This window comes from Bidens hawaiensis, unplaced genomic scaffold (assembly GCF_021521415.1).
Source record: "Bidens hawaiensis isolate Kalapana, Puna unplaced genomic scaffold, B.hawaiensis_p1.1 tig00004478_1, whole genome shotgun sequence".
Classification (NCBI taxonomy): Eukaryota; Viridiplantae; Streptophyta; class Magnoliopsida; order Asterales; family Asteraceae; genus Bidens; species Bidens hawaiensis.
Window position 1 is genome coordinate 1,371,809 of NW_027491271.1, and position 7,359 is coordinate 1,379,167.

General features: G+C 33.8%; 1 long non-coding RNA gene across 1 annotated transcript; it reads right to left on the reverse strand.

The window, feature by feature from the left end:
- Positions 1-5,920: 5,920 nt before the first annotated feature.
- Positions 5,921-7,022, reverse strand: LOC143626706 (uncharacterized). The gene is made up of 3 exons (XR_013152472.1): positions 6,919-7,022; positions 6,556-6,628; positions 5,921-6,480 (listed from the first exon to the last, which is right to left on the reverse strand). It is a non-coding gene; the product is annotated as an uncharacterized LOC143626706 (long non-coding RNA).
- Positions 7,023-7,359: the final 337 nt, after the last annotated feature.

Below are 7,359 nucleotides of genomic sequence, written 5' to 3' on the forward strand. Positions count from 1 at the left end.
ATGTGTATTTGGATGTTCATAACATAGCCATGACCTAATGTTTGGATGAATGTTTGTGTTGTGATTTATTCGGTTATTTAATATGGTTGTAATATTCATTTATTTGGGGTTGTAATCTATTTATTTATTTCATATTGGTTTATAATAATAAGTAGATTAGTTGTATTTCTTTTACTAGAGAAAAATGTATTAGGATATATTTTTTTGTAAATAAGATACACAAGAAATTAGGGTTTTGATTTTGGGCCTTAATGGACCTCATAGTCCAAGATGAGATTTTAGCCCGATAATCAAAACCTAATGGAGGCCCATGAAAGCTAGTAGCTGAAGTTGGAGCCCAAAAGGAAGCCCAAATATAGTAGATGAGTCACAGCACAAAGTGGACACTTGAGGCATTTAGATGCGGGATCAAGTGGGAGTTCGCCGACACTATAAGTCCCGAATTCGGATCTACACAATATGATATCAAGTAAACACGATGTTTGTGCGGAATCCAAACACCTTGGTGATTCAATAACAATATAAATGAATAATAAGAACAAGATGAACTTCAATGCACACGTTTATTATCACCAAACGTCGGGTACATAAGTTCTTTACAAATCTGCTTTGCTCTCTAGAGTTTATGGTGGCTATCAAACTGCTCCACAACTGCTTACCCTAACTAATGACTAAACATTAACTATATATAGGATTACCATACAAAAGGCCCGAAGGCCAAGCCCAACTAAGCCTAACCAAAATCCATAGGAATTTCAGTGTTACTAGACAAACCAAAATCCATAGGGATTTCGGTATTACATCAACACAACCATAATACAATTCTTCAACTCGTCTTCGTTTATTTCACTTTAGTCTTGATCATGTCATGACCTTTTGATATGTGTCAGTCTAACCAATTTATGACCCAATAATCTCCCCCTTAGACTGATGCTTTCAAAACCTTAAGAATCTTTACTTGAACATGATCAACAACTTCAGCATCGACATCCAATACTCTACCATCTCCCCCTTATTGACAACATTGTCCAATTTGAATCTCAAATACTTCATATGCTTCTGTTTTAAGGAATCAGTCTTTAAAGAATAATCAACTTTGATAGAAAGATCAACCAAAATATTTTAAAAACAATTAAATAAAACAGACATATTTTTGTAATTTTTTATTTTTCTGATTTTATGATTTTCTTGAAAAGACTTGAGTTGAGATCATACCAGCTAAACCAACTATAATACACAAAACCGATATCAGATTTCATGGGCTGAGAACAAATGCCTGATCCAAGTTTAAAACTATTTCTTAACGCATTTGTTTCGACAAGAGTAAACTTTTACGAAAAGATCCGAACATGAAATCATATTGATTACGATGCGTTCACAATGATTCATTTTCAGCATTATTATGACATAGAGAGACATGTTTATAGCAGGTATTTAGATACTTAGTTGAATGCCCATCCTTGCAGTTCTAGTTTGACCCTTACATGCCATCCGGACTTACATGCCTTACATTAAGAGTGTTTATGACTTATTTGAATGCCCATCCTTGCAGTTCTAGTTTGACACTTTAAGCTTTGGAAATACGAATTTTTAACAACACGGTATTATATAAATAATATTTTTTATATACCTTAAAAGCACAATATTTTTGGTGACCAAGACACTAACGGGCTCGTGTATAACTGAGTAATTACTTTTCTGCCTATCATTCGGAGAGATATATCGGAAGACATGCACATATCTTCAAAATGACTCTCCACAGTAAGTTTAGCAGATTTAGTTTATATGACTTCAATTTTTACGCATCATGGAAAGCTACCATACAAATCAATGACTGTTCAAAAGCCTTTTACAGCCTAGTAACTTCACACGTTAGGCACACATAAGCAATTTTTCTATCATTTTCCAAAGGTTGGATCAATTTTCATTTGAAAAATATTTTAAGCTTCTAAAAAGCTCTTAACTGAATAATCATATCACTTTCCACAAAGTGTTACACAATCAGTCATTCAAGGAATTCTTCGAACTTCAGTGTTCGGTACGTTGAGACATGAATGGATATTCAATATTTTAGTTTGTTTTTTAACTTCTGCAATCGTTCATGGTTTCTAATATTATGTAGTTAAGATACTTTATTTTTATGGCAACTATTGTCTGTAATTGGTTAGTTAAATCTTGTCAAACTTGATAGAAACCCGGCGTTTTTTTTCAAAACCGATAAGAAACACGAAACCCGATCAGTAGACCCGAAACAGACGGGTAATTACCCGATAAAAATTCAACGGGTTTGGGAAGAGCTATAATAATCGGGCATGGGTTTGGGAATACCCAAACCCGACCCATTGTCATCCCTACATCACGTACAAGATTGTTTTCAAGATAATTTTCTGGTGAAATATAACACGCCAGACGGATTTGGTTTGTAATATCACGTGATAGGAGAGAAAAATGACAAGTGTCAGAATATTATTGGTGGATGAAATCTCGCGGTGGTTTTCCAATCTCACGTGGGAGACGGGTTTAAATGAGTTATTTTGAGAATTTTAACTTTTGATGGGTTATTTGGGGAACATCTTTCCTAAAAAGGATCATTCTAAAAATTTTCCCTTAGTTCTAATCTATACGTGTCACACCTTAAACTATCTACGTCATGTGTCTGATCAGAATTTAGTACGTGTCTTTCACTCTTTGTTGGACCGAAACACTTGTCTCTCTGTTTGAGTATTAACATAAATGGTAGTTAAAAATTGAAAAAGTATAAGCCCACATGAGAAAATAAATATAGATACCATAAATGTTAATGGCTCATTTTCCTGTATCCAAACAAGTATCATATTTCATCGGATTCCTTTGGTGCAAAACAACAAACAAAACTTGTTGCACTAAAAACGACATCGTTTTGCTAAACCGGGTTTATAGAACCGATTCTCATAAAGAACAATATTATATATCACGTGGTGAACCACATTAAACCGGTACAGCTGCCACACGCTAGACCTAGATCTAAAAACCCTAGAAATCACACTATAAATATTCTCTACCATCCATAAGCAAAACATCAAACCACCTCCTTTCGAAATCACACAAAGGCTTTCTTTGATCGGTAGATCTGATTCGTTGCTTATTTGGACGGCTACGATGACGTATGATTCAGTTTCCTATGACGATGGTAGTTTCTTTCAACAAGGCTATAGTCTGGTAACATTCTGTTGGGGGAAAGTATTATCATCTTTTATAGCAATTGAAACATGTTTCATATGTCTCATCTTTTTACCATTTATGGTGGCTGTTATTATGAGCAATGAAATCAGAGCTGTCGATTATAGAAAGAAACCTCGGTGTTTGGGTGACTGGTCAGATCTGAATCATCTGACGTTTTTATAATGATTGTATTTTATATGATTTTTCTTTTTTTATAATGTATAGATATTGATCTGTGTAGGATTTAATATTTTTTTTATAGTATTTTATTTGTCTTTTATTTACTTTACATCTGAGAATTGTAAGCAAGACGATGACACAAGTATGTGCAATTAATTTTGGTTAATTGTGTTTTTGTTTAAATTTGTTTTTCAGATCCAGTTGAAATTAATCTAGAAGTCTTTAAATATATTTTGGAACCCTAATTTTTGTTTGTGATGAATCAAAATGGCCATGTCCTGGCTTCTTTGAGATGAAAAGATTTTTTTTCAATAATGGATGTATTTTTTTTAATAATTTTCGTCCAATAAAATAATGTGTAGATGCTCTTAATATATGTGGCCACATGTAAAACAGGGATGAAATGAGTAAAATATCCGTACCGGGGCTAAAAATTCTAATCCTGAAAATTACATGTTTTTATTATCGAAACTCAAAACGTTGTTAGTATTGATTTGATGTACCAAATGCTCTTATCCCTATTTTTATATTTGGAAGATGAATAGTTCCTTTTTCTTGACAGGAGTTGAAGAGAAGTCCAGGTTGGGGGACAGCTTATTCTTTCACTAACCCTAGATTGTTTATGCTTGTTTTTTTGTTTGGGCTGGTTTAGACTTTAGACTCAAATTTGGTGACAAGAGGAATAGGGCTTGGGTCCATATTTGTTGTTTGCTTATGAAGATGTTAATCATAGTTAGGGTGTGTTTGGGATTCCTTATTTCCCCTCCTTATGACTTATGAATGTTTAATAAGTCCTTTTTATGTTTATAAAGTGTTTGGGAACACAGAACTTTTACTTTTCTCCTTATCAACAAGACTAAAAAGGGGGGGGGGGGTGTTTCTATAAGTTGAGATTTGATAAATTATCAACTTTTAGGTTATGGAATTTCCATTCCACCCATCTATATTTAACCATTACACCCTTACATCAATAAGCTAAACCAAACATTTTTTACAAAACAACTTAGTAATTTATTGGCTTTTAACTTAATCAACCACTTAGTTGAAAACTCCTTCGTAGAAAGTAAAAAAACTAAGGAAACAACTTAGTCCTATGATAAGCAGCTTATCATAGAAAGATCTTTTTAACTTAAATAATGAATCCAAACCCACCCTTACTCTTATTATGTATTTTTAATCTGGTTTTGAACTTAAGAGGTGTTTGAGATTGCATATTTAAAATTTTTGAAAATGAATAAGGTGTTTGGAAGTTTTGATATGAGGGAGAAATCTTAATAAGTTACTCTTTTGTAACTTTTCAACTTGTTTAAAAGTTATAAGAAGTTAACATAATGAATTTAAAACACCCCCTAATTTAAAAAGTTAATATTAATTTTCTCACATGGTTTCGCACCTTTTGAAATGTGTAAGTTGTTGGTCTCCATTCAAATCTATTTTAGTGTCGAAGGGTATCTAAGTCTTTTGAATTAACCCTTCTCAATGAAGTAATTGAAATATATCATCGTTCCGCTAATGCATCTCCTCTTATCTTTTCTTATCCATAACGTACGCAAAACCAAAATCGCCACCGCACTAAATCATCGCCTACAACAATCATCTTTCTCTCTTTGCTGGTTCCATCTTCCTCTTTCCAACCCGCAAGTGTCATCACCAAATCAATATGTCACCTAAAATCACCATCACCAGAATATGTTGTCTTTCCAATGGAGCATGATAGTTTTGAATCGTTATATATTTAACAACTAGCTTTTAGCTAAAGGTATTAGCGGCGATATGTCGCCCGCTAAAAGTCGCCACTAATATTCCGTCGCTAATGGTCCAAAAGGAGCATCGCTAATAGGTGTTGCCGGAATCCATTTGTCAATTCCGGTGGGCTTTTAGCGACGCCTTTGTCACCGCTATTGCCGCAATTGTCGTCGCTAATACTCTTTTTTCGGCCCTTTTTTATGCTTTCGGCAATCCCGCTTTTTGCAGCTAAAACAAATAAATACAAACTTTGTCCAAATACAAACCGCAACCATTAACCATTAACCAATGGATATATATATAAACATTTTGTTTTAAGTCAAACATAGAAGAAACAATTAAAGCAAACCACAAACACTTTGTTTAAAGTCAAATATTTAAACCAAAAAAACTAACTAGTCCATATCTCGTCATCCTCGTACGTATCAACTTTGTTTCTTTTATTTGATGCCTTCTTTGAATCCATAAATTGCGAGATTTCTGGATGTGCTATAAATCTCGGGTCTTGAAACATGAATTTAATCCTACAAAATAAGGTATACACTATAAGTTAAAACAAAACTACATATTATCAATACACTTAACACAAAAGCAAGAATGCTAGTTTAGAAAATGAGATAACGAGTTTGACATGAACATATCATTACCTATTGAAAAGTTGCACGTCAATGAATGAGAAAGCTTGAGAAAATATCTTCTAAATAATGACTATTTGGACCTAATAAAATTATAGTAAAATGGTTAAAAACAATGAGCATACAAGAGTGACAGGGATGTAAATGAGCCGAGTCTGAACTCAACTAGGCTCAAGCTCGGCTCGTTTTGTCTTGCTCGAGCTCGGTTTGTTTCGAGCTCTTTTTATAAAGCTCGGCTCGTGAGTTGTTTTTTCTAGCTCGGGCTCGGCTCATTTACTATTTAGTTATCAATTTATATACAAAGCTAATGCGTACATCTTCTCGTCACACTGCCTTTTCATATCCTGCAAACAAAACATTTAAAAAAAAACATTAGCCACAACCTCAGTTATGAAATAAGTGAAAATTATGATAATACAAAAAACATATATAATATATACAAACCTCAACTACAAGCAATTCATTAAGAAGGGACTGTAATCGTCCGGGAAATATGGTTGCGCTGGAAAACGAGTGTAAACGTGTCATAAAACCGTAATACATACGAAAACAAGCTACTAAAATTTAAACAACTAACTCACATAATTATCAACCAGCTTCTGTATTTCAAACTGCACCTTTCCTAGCATTAGCAACACTCTACCACTGTCTTAGTCTTTGTTTAGCGAGGTTTTCTCGAGAAGACAGTCTCCCATTTCCCATAACGATTCCGAGAATTCTGAAGACATAACAAATATTAGCATCAGGACACTAGTTAAGATTTTTTTATAAAGTGTTGGTTTCAGTCACATACCGTATGTGCTGTTGGCAGTCGCAGCCGCGGACAAAAGTAAACTGTCATAGCAATCTTTCATGTCTTGCATATCCTGTGAAAGTTTAAAACCCAATCATAACTTATAGCCACATGACATTTTGTTAATGACCAAAATTAAGAAAAATATTGAAAAGGTATATTTGTTACTTGTTTGTCTCAAAAATGCTTTAGATTCCAGCACTCTGCATTCTTTTCCTCATTTCCCAATATGTGAGTTGGTCAATAACCTGTAAGTTTCTAAACATGTTAAGTTTACAAGATTATGGTCATTACAGTTAAAATATTAAAATGAAAACTAATGTATCTACAAAAGTAAGTTCATATGATGCACTAATACAAGACCTTATGTTGGTAAACATAACTGATAGCTGCAAGTGGAATCTCAGCAAACAAACACAAAGTAATACCTTGCATAAGTAGTAGCTCATAAGCCTCCTGAACACATGAAATAAAGTAAAGAAATTAGAAAAATCAGTTGAGATACCACGGGTCAGGTATTGATCAGGTGATATCGAACCAACGCGTCAACAGCAGCAATGTCGAACCCGGTCAGCAGCAAGTCTCACCGGAAAATACATACACATACATAAATTTACATGTATTGTACCTAAAAGCCCAAAAATTAAACAAGCTAACAAATACAAGTCAGTTCATATCAAGTACACACATACAAATCAGTTTTTATTAAACAAGCTAACACACAAATAAGTTCATATTAAGCCCAAATCACCATCAAATCGAGCAAATCCATACAAATCAGTTCATATAAGCCCTAATCAGTGC